General features: G+C 40.9%; 1 long non-coding RNA gene across 1 annotated transcript in view; it reads left to right on the top strand.

Moving 5' to 3' along the window:
- Positions 1–13,849, top strand: part of LOC117980895 (uncharacterized) — a 397,942-nt gene that overhangs the window by 331,258 nt on the left and 52,835 nt on the right. The window contains exons 4-5 of the long non-coding RNA XR_008626162.2: positions 9,418–9,556; positions 11,318–11,410. This is a non-coding gene — a long non-coding RNA (uncharacterized LOC117980895). The remainder of the gene's footprint in view (positions 1–9,417; positions 9,557–11,317; positions 11,411–13,849) is intronic.

The following is a 13,849-nucleotide window of genomic DNA, read 5'->3' as shown; positions in this document are numbered from 1 at the left end:
CCAAAAATGAAGTCTCCCAGAATACAGGTCTAAGTTACCCCCCGGGGACTCCTATGCAAAATGTTGACTGACCTAAATATGAACCTTCTTTTGTCCTTACCCTTGTATTGTCTCTGAACCACAAATGCTAGCAGAAATAGGTACCTTAAACCCTTCGAGCAGGATGCCCAGTAAAAGCTAGGTAAGGAAGAAAAGAAAAAGATTCCATGTGCTCTGGCAACAGCTTCCATGACCACTGCTTGTGGTGAGTTCTAATGGCTAATGGCTGACAGTGATGGCTAGAGAGCCATGTCCATCGTTATAGGAAGATGGGCTTACACAGGAGGTTGATATTGGTATTATCGCTTTGCCCATCTCCTGCTTTAGCAAATACTAGTACAATGAAAACTGGGAGCAGGACAGGGAAAGAAATAATAAACAGTTATATTACCTGACATTCTAACTGTCAAAGGGTACATCATTTTCATCTTAAAATAAAATCTAAAACCTTCATGACAATTTGAATGTAAAATGAAGACTCTCTTCATAAACCCAACTTCCCTTCTTTGACATTTCTATTATCACTAATTTTCAAAAATGTACAGTAGATCTTGCTAAGCAACAATAAAACCACCCATGTTACAAGTTTAGTTTTATGTAACACTCCATATGGTGGATTCATAATAAATTTCTACTGGGAATACAATCATAAACCACTATTTTCTGCTATAAAAAACCATTAAAGCACAGACATGCACAAACAAGGTAATCTGCAATACATTTGGAAATGTTAAAATACCACAAATGTAAATATATTCTGCCCCATTGCAATGCATGTAATTTCCATAGCTTTATTAGAAATCTTGCCTTAGCAGTGGTTTGGCCGATAGGTTATAAATATAGTAGGAATGAGTCAGCATGCAAATCCCTTCTGTGAAAAAACAATTTGAAAGGTTTTATAGCCCAAAGGTGTTTATTATTTTGTAGAATAGTAATGCAAGTTTCTGTTTGGAACCTGCTGAGAAGAGAATTCTTGAAACATCTTGTTTATAAAACAGCAAGGGAGAAACATCGGCAACTTTAAAATAAAAAAGAACATGATTTATGTAAGGCCATAGAAATAGGATGTCCCAAATAAAGTCTGTAACTGATGGAGTGTGCACACGTTAGGGTTGCACAAGAGGTGATCAACATATCCCACCGCGAAGAGGAAAGCAGCATTAACCTGGAACATTTGAATCCTGGGGCAGATAGGTAAATGTCTTTGGAGATGGGAGGAGATAAGGTCATAGAGGTGAGGAATTGAGAAGTGAATTAAGGAAAGAACTGTCAGGAACAACTGCAGGAGAGGACGGCATGAGGAGAGAAATTGACAGAGCAGGGGGTCACTGTGATACAAAGAATCTGAGGCCAACACAGGGGCTCTGAAGACAGCAGCAAACTATAAAAAAGTTTATAGCCAGTGAAGGGGACAAGGCCAAAGATGCAAGAGACAGAAGGCATTCCCAACAGGGTGTGAGGTTCAGGCGGGACAAGAAGGAGGCAGGCTCAAAGACGCAGAGGGAGGGATTCCTTTAGACAGGAGGTGGAGCTGTTTTCTTAGAAAGGGCAAAACTACCAAAGATAAAATCTGCAGAGAGTAAGGAAAGAAGTTGGTGGAACTGAGGCCCGATGGCTTTGGACCAATTCAGAAAACCAAGAGGCAAACTCAGCTTATGACTTTCTTAAAGGTATGAGTTCCTTTTTAAAAGGTATTCTCATTTTTGGGTGAATATAAAGAGGGTTTATGTGTATGTTGTCAAGGAGTCAAAGACTATAAAAGATTCCAAACCATCTAAGCACATATGGCCATGCACGGACACACACACAGCAGAAATGCAAGCCCTTCCCAAAACTAGGTATCCCTGCTTATTGAACTGCTCATAGAACCAACTCATGACCTTTCCCCAATTTCTCCTTTCCCCTTGAGAGGCTCTTTCTAGAAAACTCCTGCCCATCTCAAGCAGGACAGAGCTGAGCACCCGCCATATACATAAGTGCATAAGAATCAGCACTTGTCTGCATACCAGGGCCAGGAAAGGACCCACTTAGCTCAAATTAGCTGTGGAAGGCCAGACATCTTTAAAGAATTGGAAAAGACAATGTTAAAAAAAAAAAAAGAGTGAGAGAGAGAGAGAAACAAATTAACCTCCCCAAATGAAAAAAATTGGTGCACTTTCTTATCTAATTGTATGAAAAGAGGAGGACAGTGTGAATATGACCAGAAGGATATATGGAGATACTATTTCAGAATTCTGACCAAAAAAAATTAACAGAGTCATTCTTTTATATTAAGAGGAAATTGGAGAGGATTGCAAGGGAATACACAAAAATACCAAGAGCTCTTTACTTAAAAGGAATTTAAAAAATTAATTAGAAGAAAATAAAGTGGTGATGTGGGTGAGCACAGAAAATTATTTAGGGAAGGGAAAATCAAAAGTATGAGCAAAAAGGTTACCAGAACTCACAGAGCTATTTTGAGAGTGAAAACCAAGTGAAAAATGTCAAGTATAAGATTATTCTTATTTGACATTTTTATACAGCAGCAACTTATAAAAACATCAAACACTGACATAATCCTTCCTCTAGCATTTTAACACATCATTATATTGTTAACAATGTCAAATGGCTGTAGCTATTCATGTGACTTTTTAATAGATTACTTTTATCATAAAAACGTCATTTTTAGGATAATCGGCATTCTCACATTTTTATGCTCAGCTATGGTCTTAAAATGTCAAGTATGAGAGATATCTGTGTCTGCAATTCTTGAAGTTGTCCTCGAGATCTTGAGAGTATCAGTATAAAACAAGCCTTAATCTGAGGCGGCTGCTGTACTCAAATTATTTTTTTCTACAGTTTTTCTCCTTTTAAAAATAATTACAAGGTGCAAGGATCTGGTAAAGATGAGATTGCAGGTTAAAACCAGAATAGGCTGGAAATTAAGCCTGCTTTGAGCCACATGAAAGGCATCTTATAACATGTCCAATCATCCAGGGTTACATTCCCCATAAGCGTGATTATACATACGCAGCGTTTGACCCTCTTGCTCCGTTAGCAATGACGGTAATGTATCATTTCACTTCCAGGGGCTGACATGTGCCAAATGTCCAACCAAGTTTCTTTGACCTTTCTTCTTAAATGTGAGGAAAACAAAGCAATTAAATAACGTATCAAAGATTAGGCAGCAAGTCGGCCGCAGAAGGGAGATTAGAACTCAACTGAGTCAATAGTCTAGTGCAAAGATTGGTAAAGGTTTTCAGGAAAGGGTGAACAGTCAGTTTTTTAGACTTTGCAGGCCAAACACACTCTATCACAACTACTCAACTCTGATGCTGCAGCACAAAAGACAGCAGGGACTGTACATAAACAAATGGGTGTGACTGTGTTCCAATAAAACTTTATTGACAAAAACAAGCAGTGAGCTGGATTTGGCCCATGGGCCGTAGTTTGCTGACCTCTGATCTCGTGGACTTATCTATATACTCTGTCAAGATTGCAGCTCAATCCTAAGCAAACAGTAACTTCATTTAGATTCAATAACAGTATCTAACATTACTGAGATCTTATCATATGCCAAGCACCATGCTAAGTAATTTATATACATTATCTCATTTTCTCCTATTTCACTACTGTTACTATTCTCACTTTGCAGATGAGGAAATTCAAGTTCAGAGAGGTTATGTGAATTTCAGAAGGTCACTCAGCTTAAGTAATACAGACAGAATTTGAAACTGGGCATCTAGATCAAAGCCCAGGTTCTTAACTACCCACTGCCTGCTGTTCAATGCATGTAACTTATAGGTGTGAAGAAAACACGAAGCCATAGAAAACATGAGCATTTTCCCAAAAAGGGATCGTGGTGTGAAGTGACCTGTCCTCTTTAAACTGACAGAGCTAGACAGGAAACACTCTTACTGTCTAGGCATCTTGAGTTGGCCCCATCCTGATCTCCCTAATGCTGACTGTGCTACGTTAAGCCCATAAACACCACACTGGAAAACAAGAGCCTCCACAAGTTGAATTCTGCAGCCAGCTGATGCCCAGGTCAGTAGATGCTCTCAGCTGCCACTAGAAAGAGGCTGTTGACTAGGGCAGCAAGAAGAAACACAGTAATGAGTTTAAATAACAAACAAAACTGGGGAAGAACCTACCCCAGTACAGATACCTACAGAAGGGTTTGCATGCTAGATCTCTCATTTCATCCTCCACCACTCCATAGCCCCATGGAGATGAATGAAAGACTCTCCACATAACTGACAACCAGCATGTGAGGTTTCCAGCACCTATTCGTCTAGCACATTCCTAACTCACAACACCCTCTGAAGCAGGCAAGTGTTATTTTATCTTTGTATTACAGATGGAATAAGAGGGGTCATTACAATTGAGTGAATTGCTTAAGGCCACATAAGAAAAGACTCAATCTGACTTAGCCTTCTAAGACTTAGCCTTCTAATCAAGACTGACTTAGCCTTCTAAGTCAGTTTCAGGCCTCTTTCCACTCAGACTGCCTTCTCACCTTCCAAAGGGTCCCACAGTGATAATTCAGAAAGGCAAGCCACATCAAAAATCGAACGGCATTATACAAACATCGATATTTGTTCTTGTTCTTGAACTGAAAACACTGAAAAGACATGTGGAGTAATCCAAATCTTAGATGATTCCCTCATCATAGTGAATTTCAGGCAGACTATCTATCATAATGAATAAAGGAGGGGGGATCTCTGGTTAAACGGAGTCCCAGAGGCCCAGAAAGTACAAGATCTGCTCTCAACCCTTTTCACCCAAAAATACTCCTGGGATCAGGGTGACCTTAGTTGCCTTGGTCATGTCAGGTCCAAGCCAATGTTTCAGTTGGGGGTCATAGGAGGAGGAGGGGAGCACCTCTATTCAGCCTCCCTGCACCTTTCCCATCATCACAGAAATTTACTCTTTGCCTACCTTCCCCAGCAACTCACTTCACTCCCAGACCCAAGGCGAAGAACACAAAACATCAAATCAAGATCTACTTTTTGTCAACTAGATTATTTGACTATTCCTTCAAACAGTGAGACAAGCTTCTAGTCTAAGCAAAGTTAGTGGGAGCTGCATATAAACAGCTGAGGACAAAGCTTGTCCCTATTTATACAAGATAAAAACTGTTTATCATTTCTCCTTAAAGCAGATGTGGGTGCTGTTTACGTGCACACAGAGGCATTGCTTTTTCAAGTTTCCTTATTGAAGAAGAAAATGCCTTATTTACATGTACAGCCCACAAATTATAGCCTTGCCAGACAAGGAAGCAGATGAAGATTGTGATTGATATTCCAAAATTTCCATCCTGATTCCCCCATCCTCCGAATTAGCCACTCTATAAATCAAACCGACATATGAACATCTGATGTCAAAACCAATAGGTCACATCTGCAAAAAGCATCAGAAACAAAGAACTAGATTCTGTTAGTCCAAAAACTACTTCTACTATCCCCACCATCACTTCCAACATTACCTTAAAATATCCTGTCTGTTCTCAGGAAATATAGTTTTTCATATGCATATGGGTATAAATGATGGCCATTTTTTTTTCCTTCCTTGGTATGCAGAAAACTGGGATTGGCACTATTTTCCAGGGTAAACCTGAACGAAACCTCAGCTGTTTCTAGGTAAACAACTACTAGTGAAACACACATGTATACTGTTGACCAGTAACCTAACAGAGATGAAAATCCTCATCTATTATTTGGTAACAAACATTGCCTATTTCCCATTAGACTATGGATTCAATCTCTGAGGTCTATGAACTTTGACCCCTACTAACTGTGGAAATTCCTCATTTTTCAAGAGCATTTCTGCTGACCTGGGAACTAAAGTATTTTAAAGTTAAAGGCACAGACTACAAATACAGGAGCATCCCCTTAGGAAATTCACTTAGTGATTCTGAGCATCAGGTCTTCTCTCTCCAGAGGCTCTAAGCATGGAAAGCTGGGCTGTTCCTCCTGCGTAAGCACAAATTGCTGACCTGCCATCCTCAGAACATGTGTTCTGAGCTCTTTTCCAGTAGTGGTGATGGGTTTATAATAGTAAAACTTTTAAATTTCAGGCCTCTTTCCACTCAGACTGCCTTCTCACCTTCCGAAGTGTCCCACAGTGATAATTCAGAAAGGTAAACCACCTCAAAAATCAAACGGCATTATACAAATATACTCACAGACCATCACAACCAAATTTCTCGTTTACAGCTATGGAATCTGAGCTATGAAGAAGGTGACTTCAAGGTCATCTACCTTGTAGCCAAGCCACCCAGGTATCCTGATGTCCAAGTTCCATTCTTCCTCTCCTCTTTCTCCATTTTCAGCTGAGTTATCTGCACACTCACAAAGCCTCCTTGATGACCTTGGCACACACTTGCCAAATGGCTGGTAAGGATGAAAACAGCTCTGGTCTTTCTAAAGCTAACTAGCCCCCGAAGCATCATGAGGTGGTCCGTGGCTCACTCCTACTGCCTGAGCCAAATGACTATAGCAAGTTGCACATACTGTGAACCCAGGAAATAATCATTCAGTAAATAAAATAAGCTAGTCAGCCCGGACCATAGAGCCAGATGGCTTATTTTGTGGTTATAATGAGGCCAACGTATTAGTCTGTTCTCGCGCTGCTAATAAAGACATACCCAAGTCTGGGTACTTTATAAAGGAAGAAGGTTTAATGGACTCACAGTTCTACATGGCTGGGGAGGCCTCGCAATTATGATGGAAGGCAAAGGAGAAGTAAAGGCATGTCTTACATGGCAGCAGGCACAACAGCATGTGCAGGGGAACTGCCCTTTTATAAAACCATCAGATCTCATGAGACTTATTCACTATCACAACAACAGCACAGGAAATCCTGCCCCCATGATTCAATTACCTCCCACTGGGTCCCTCCCATGACACATGGGGATTATAGGAGCTACAGTTCAAGATGGGATTTGGATGGGGACACAGCCAAACCATATCAGCCAAAACATTGTATTATGGCACATTGTAGAAATGAATACACCTTTCCCCACATTGGGTTGGCTCTGTAGGAGCCATCACCAACTTCAGGGCCACAGAGGTCCTTGCTTTTTCATTTTATGGCTAAAGTTTCACCTATTATGGGAGAATTTAATGAAGTGCCTGTTGATCTGGGATTTGGAATCAGAGAATGACTAAACACATTAGAGAATTTTCAAGATCATGCTCTCATATGTTTAAAATTCACAGACTCAGCTGATGGGATTCACCATGTTGACCCTGACCTCAAGTCCAACTGTCTTTCCACCACTGCAGGCTGCCTCCTACACACTGGAAGGCTTTTGCCCATGAGATTCAATCTCTGCAACATGGAAGCAGTGTCTAGAGTTCAATGTTCTACATAGAGCCCTTCAAACATCTACTGGCTAATTAAGGCTGGAAAGTCAGTCACTTTAGTCAGCCCCCCACCACTGGCAGGATAAGACCCCAAGATTTCACTCTCTTATGATGTGTGGGTCAGCTAAAGCAAACTGAAGACTTCTTCCATCTGATTCGGACATGGCATCTGATTCAGCACCCCCTGAGAGACAAGCTTTGGTTTCTGCCTGCAGGTGGGCTGAAATGCAACTGCCTCCTTTTCTCCTTTCTTATACTTTCCTAAGACTCTGCAAACGGCACCCACAATGTGGGCAGTGAGAACATCCAGTCAATAATCACCAGGCTCATCATCATAAGTATGTCAGTCAGACCAGATGTTCTCTCCATAACCTCCTCCCCTAACCCCCCTCCTCACAACTATCTACAGGATAGATCGAGCTTTCTGCTCAAGGGGAATGGGGATTCTTTTCTTCTTGGCTAACAGCTGAGAAAACAAGAACTGTTTGTGTGGGAGTGTCCAGAAGACATGGAAGGGAAGACATCCTCCATACCTTCTTCTCTTTATCCTGGGCAAGGGTCAGTCTGTGAACAGGGTCAAGCCCAATCCAGGGAACTATAGACCTTCCCATCCCCTCCAACACAGCCTCCCCAGCTAGAGTTGGTATGTGTACATCCCTACCACCTTTGAAGGTATGAAGGGATTTACCTGTGTGCACATTGCATGTCCAAGAAAACCCCTGCTCTGCCAGCTTCTCAAATGCTGCACCTTCTTCTATAGTCTCACTGATTTACCAGAGCCTTCTGCTTATTGACTCTACATGACTTCAGTCCTTTATCTGAAAGACCCATCTTTTTTAATATGTATATTTTATGTTGACCTGCAAGTGTTGTCCAGCCAGATCATCCCAATCAACCTCGTGATGGGTGGAGTAACATCTTGCATCTAAATTGTTCTCATAATCCATTGGTTTGCTAACTGGCTCAAATTTTTTTTAAGTAGAGAAAAAACTCCTAAAGAAAATAAGGTCAAGTAGGAAGGAACATTCTCGTGTTTGAGAAAAAAATTGGCAGTGTGGAGTCAGCAACCTGGGCTGCAGTGCCAACTCTATTAGGTAGTAATTAATAACAACAGCCAAGCAGAATGAGGGTGATGACAGGTGGCTTCATTTATTGCATATTACTTACATGCCAGGCTACATTCTTAGTGCTTTACACACAATCTCCTTTAATCATAGTTTTCAATGTAAGCAAATTGGTCTGATGCCTTTCTCTTTCTAATGCTTTGAGCCTCAGGTCTGTCATGCTGAAGTAATAGTCACAACACAAGATGGTTGTGAAAATTAAGTGAGGTAGTACAGACAAATGCAATTATTAAATGCTAAAGTGCCTTAAAATATGCCTTATTATTATCTTTATTATTAGGAAAGTTCCATTTCTTCCAGGAACACTCAAATATAAAGTCCCCAAGCCACCACTGAGTTCTGACCAAGTGTAGAGATCTTTGGGTTAAATGTCTCCTGACAGTGGGCCATGTACCCTCAAACACAAACCAAGGAGGCCAAGTACCGTATTTTAAAATCAGCTTTCACAACATTTGACAGAAGCTTCTGAACTGATCATTCTAACATCAAGATTGGAAAAGTCAGTCTTCCAATGATGAAGCTAAAAGAATCTGTCTTGGTTTTGGCCCCCAGTAGATGTTTCCATGACAGCAGAAGGAGATACCAGCATCCAAGTAGGCTTTGCTCTCTGGAAACTTTCCCAGACTGACCATGCCCTGGAAACCTGCTCCCTCCCACAGGCCCTCTCCAGCAGGGAAGGGCATCTTAAAGAAACTTCAGGCCTGAGTGCTTCTCTCTGGGCTGCTTGCTCCAGAATACAGTGTCCTGGTACGAATATACACCTTGTTTTTAAAAATGTTTTCAATGGATTTTTTTCCTGCTAGTTACGATTTTAAGTGTTTCCCCAGGGTTTATTTTTAAAAATAATCCCCTGTCCCTTCAAGAGCTGAATTGAAAACGTTCACATTTTCCCTTGTTCCTCCCAGCACTGAGTTCCTGAAAAAGTGCCAAACTGAATGGTGCAGTCCTGCCGAAAGAGACCCTGCGCTGTGCTGTGTTCTCAAAGGAAGGAATGTGTTTCACATCTCTACACCTCTGCAACTTGGGACAGCGTAGCTTTCCTATGTAAGTTGCCTGTTTAGGTAGAATGATTCACTTGAAGACATCAAGCCATATGTTCTACTCTGTTGGATTTTCAAGAGGACTCATGACCACCGCGTTAAAGCACTGAACACCATCAACTGTGGTGGAGAAAAAAGTGCTGGTCCCCCTGACCAATAAAGAAAATACCACACAGAAGTATGATATTTTGCCACCATGATACTGATAGGGAGGAGGAAGACCTTAGAGGTATATTGTTTTTAAGGGGGAGGGGGCTCTGGGTTTGAATCCTAGTTTCACTCCTTATTAGCTGTGTGACCTTGGGCCAGCTATTTAACTAACCTCTCTGAGCCTGAGTTTTCTAACCTGTAAAATGGAAATAATGATAGTACCTACTTCATCACATGGTCATTAAGAATAAAATAATGAATGTAAAACTTATTTAGGGCTTGCAATAAATATTAGTGTTGCTGCTATACTCACTGTATTAGGTTCCCGTGGCTGTATTAGATTATCATAGACTAGGTGCCTTAAAGCAACAGAAACTTAGTCTCTCACAGTTCTGAAGGCCAGAAGTTCAAAATCAAGATGGTGTCAAGATTGGCTCTTTCTGGAGGTCCTGAGGGACTGCCCCCAGGCCCCACAGTTGTAAGATCACCTCCAGCTCTCTATAAGTCCATGGGGGAGGCCAACATGTTTCACACCTTACTCTATGCCCCTGGTTAATTCTAAAGGCAACACTGATTTGGCCGTAACGGGGTTCAGAATGCACTACCCCAAAATATGGCACTTTGACATTTGAGAAGCAGGAAGAACTCTCTGACCTCCTCCTGCCCTTCTCCCATGAAGCAGGCCATAAAACCTAGCAAAGAGTCTTCTGACCATCTCCTGAAGTAGGTCACAGACCCTCAGGTGAGAGGTACCTGTTAAAAGGAAAACTTTAGCTGAATTAAATTTAAAAGAGTTTAATTGAGAAGGGGCACAGTGGCTCATGCCTGTAATCCCAGCACTTTGGAAGGCCTACGCAGGTGGATCGCTTGAGCCCAGGAGTTCAGACAAGCCTGAGAAATATAGGGAGACTTTGTCTCTTAAAAAAAAAAAAAGAGTTTAATTGAGCAAAGAACCAGGCAGCCTCCTGAGCCAGAGTAGGCTCAGATACTCCAGTGCAGCCACGTGGTGGAAGAAGATGATTTATGGACAGAAAAAGGAACATGACAAAGAGAAAATGGAAGTGAGGTACAGAAACAGCTGGATTGGTTGCAGTTTGTTATTTGTCTTATTTGAACAGGGTTTGAACAGTTGGCCACTTTTGATCCACCAAAACTCGATGATTGGCACAAGAGTAGGCTACAGTCTGTATACAACTCCATTTAGGTTATAGTTCACGATGTATAGAGAAGGCTTTAGGCCGAACTTAAAATATGTAAGGAGGCAGCTTTAGGCTAAACTTGATTTAACATACCCATCTTATACAGAGAGGAAAGGAACATTCTTATCTCTGAAGACACAGGGACAGAAGAATCTAAACTGGCCTCAATTCCTCCCTGCCACCCCAGTTTATTACCATTAGATCATGCTTCTTTTGCCTAATCCTACTTCTCCACAACTAACCACTTTTTCATCAAACAGCATAGAAATACACAGGTTTCCCTATTTCTTTGGGTCTTCGTTTCTGAAGGCTTTTGTGTCACATAAAACTTGTATTAGATAAATGTGTATGCTTTTCTCTTGTTACTGTGTCTTTTGTTACAAGTGAGAAAAATAAACATTTTTCATCCTCTACAGTTTCTGGCACCCAAAAAGGGACAGCTGATACACCCCACTCACTCCAGACTCTGCAGATGAGATCTGGGACAACTGACAAAAAGCTGGAGACAGGTAAGAATTCTTGCCAAGGTCAGCTCTCCTGGATCTTTATCAGTAGCACCCCGTGGAGAGAAGAAGGTTAAAAACTTTTTCTTTCCCCTTACTTCCCAAATTCTGAGTATCAAGAGAAAATCATTTGTTTGAATTGTGACTCCTATGTAAATGTGATTTGGGGTACCCATTCATTATTGATCCTTTCCCTCCCAGGGACAGCTATAACTTTCCTATTTGTCTTGTGTCCTGAGAACTTAGCTTGACTTTCTATCTGTCAGGGCATGCAAATTGTTGGCATTGTAGTCCATAAAATTAAGCTGTAAATAGCTAAAGTTAGACCAGCCAGGATGCCAATCAACTTCTGTTTTGCTTTGCTTTTCTGCATTTTGGGGTACATGGAGAAAGTCTGGAAGATGCTGCCCTGCCTACATAAGGACATTACGATCTTGTAAATTCACTTGAATCCTTGGTCATACAATCTCTCGTATTCTGAAGATTCACCTGGTACACCAATTGTTTGAAACTCAAATACTCTGTTCTCTTGAATCGATGTTAACCATGAGTAAGTTACTAGGCTACAGGCCCTACAAAACCATAACAACAAAAAAGAAATCAATATTAACAATAAATAATTATAGAAGGAAAACTTAAATTAAATTAGAAAGTTAATTCTTTTATTAATTTGCCTGGAATTTTAGCTTGAGGAAAAATGGACTTAATGAAAGGAAAAGGAGGTGGAAGGGAGCTTTGGGTAAAGCAGATGAGGACTTCTGGGTATTTTCAAGGGCTTTAAAGGTCAGTTTTATTCCATTCCATTTTGAATTTATAGATTTTTTTTCCAAATGAAGAAATATTTTATAGCTCTTTACATTTTTTAAACTGCTTTCAACATAAAGTTTCATTTGTGAGAGCAACCAAATGAATGGAGATTTTATCAGGCAACCACACTAGATGAATTCCAGCAACTCATAAATTGGCAATTGGGAAGAGATTACTGCTGCCCTAGCTCAAAACCTCACTACCCAGAGTTGGTCAGGGGCATCAGCATTAGCTAGGAGCTGGTTAACAATGCAGAATTGCAGCTCCTGGTCCTAGGGAATCGGAATCTGCATTTAACAAGATCCCAAAGGGGTTCACAGGCAGTTTGAGAAGCAATGCTTCTGCCACTGAACAAGGGTAACTTTATGAAATAAAATGGCTAACCAAGGGAAAGTGCTCATAAAGAATATACACTTGATTTTCATTTCCAACGACATGGCAAATTGAGCTAAGAAGATCCTCTTGACAAAGATACTAGAGGTGTAGATAAACTATTAAGTGTTTTCTAAAAGCCAAACTCAAAAGACAAAGGGAAATTTCCAGATACCCCCCAAAACACAATGAAATTCATAGCATGAACTAATGCAGCAGAATCCCAGGGGGTATCAGACATGGTGAGAGGCTCTAACAGCAAGGGACTAGAATCATGAAATCCCCCTGAAAAATCAGAGATGAGGCCTTGAACCCAAGTGTGAGCTAGAACTCACACACTGCCTGCTTCGTGTAAGGGGAACAGGAGAACTTCCCAAGAGGGCCCAGGGTAGAAGCAAAGAAGCTTCAGGTCTGGTGGGCTTCAAAGCCCTAGCATGTGCCACATGCAGATATGGACTCCAAATAAATATCATCCACATGGTGTTGGGATCTTAAACTCATAAAATACTGCAAAAATTCATCCTAGACAAATGAAACCCTTGGGATACTCAGCCATGGCAAATATAAAACCTATAAAGATATTTCCACAGAACTGAACATACATATAATTTAAATTCCATCATTCAAAACTGCCTGATCTTGGGCCAGATGCATATATCACAAAAAGGCATTAAAATCTGACTTTTTATATCCCCAATAAGAAATGTCATGAGTCCATCACAGAATCATAACTCCCTCTCGAATTAGAGCTAAGAAAGATTTGAACTTCAAAGGGGAACTCTTCAATTACAGGCAAATCTGAGGGCTTTTCTGGTAACCTCTTAAAATTCTGAATTCAAAAAAAAAAGAAGATGACTTGTATTTCAGAGCAAAAGCAACCATGAGTAAATAGCAGTCTGTCAAAGGATGCTACATGTGAAAGTGAGAGAGGAGCTCATTGGTTCATTTCTTTGAAGACAGTCCCAGGATAACTGGCAACTCAAAACTCAGTAACATTTCAGCGGAGGCCCTAAAACCCAAAACAATTACCCACTGGCTCTTCTGCTGGCTAAGATTTACATCTAGTGGGTTCATCAGGACAGATACCACAGAGGCTCTGCAAAGAGTGCTATGGAGCTTAGTGACTTCAGAGCTTGCTCTTGGAATATTTATCATTTTAGCTCAGTCAATAGCTAGTCCTTTGCCAGTGAGGAGATAAGCAAGCAGTCTTAACAGTCTTGATCCTTTCAAAAGATTTTTGTTCCACAGAACACTGGGGAGCAACCA

The sequence above is a fragment of the Pan paniscus genome, chromosome 6, assembly GCF_029289425.2.
Source record: "Pan paniscus chromosome 6, NHGRI_mPanPan1-v2.0_pri, whole genome shotgun sequence".
Lineage (NCBI taxonomy): Eukaryota > Metazoa > Chordata > Mammalia > Primates > Hominidae > Pan > Pan paniscus.
The sequence above is the reverse complement of the archived record's forward strand: the minus strand, read 5'-3'. Positions and strand labels throughout refer to the sequence as shown.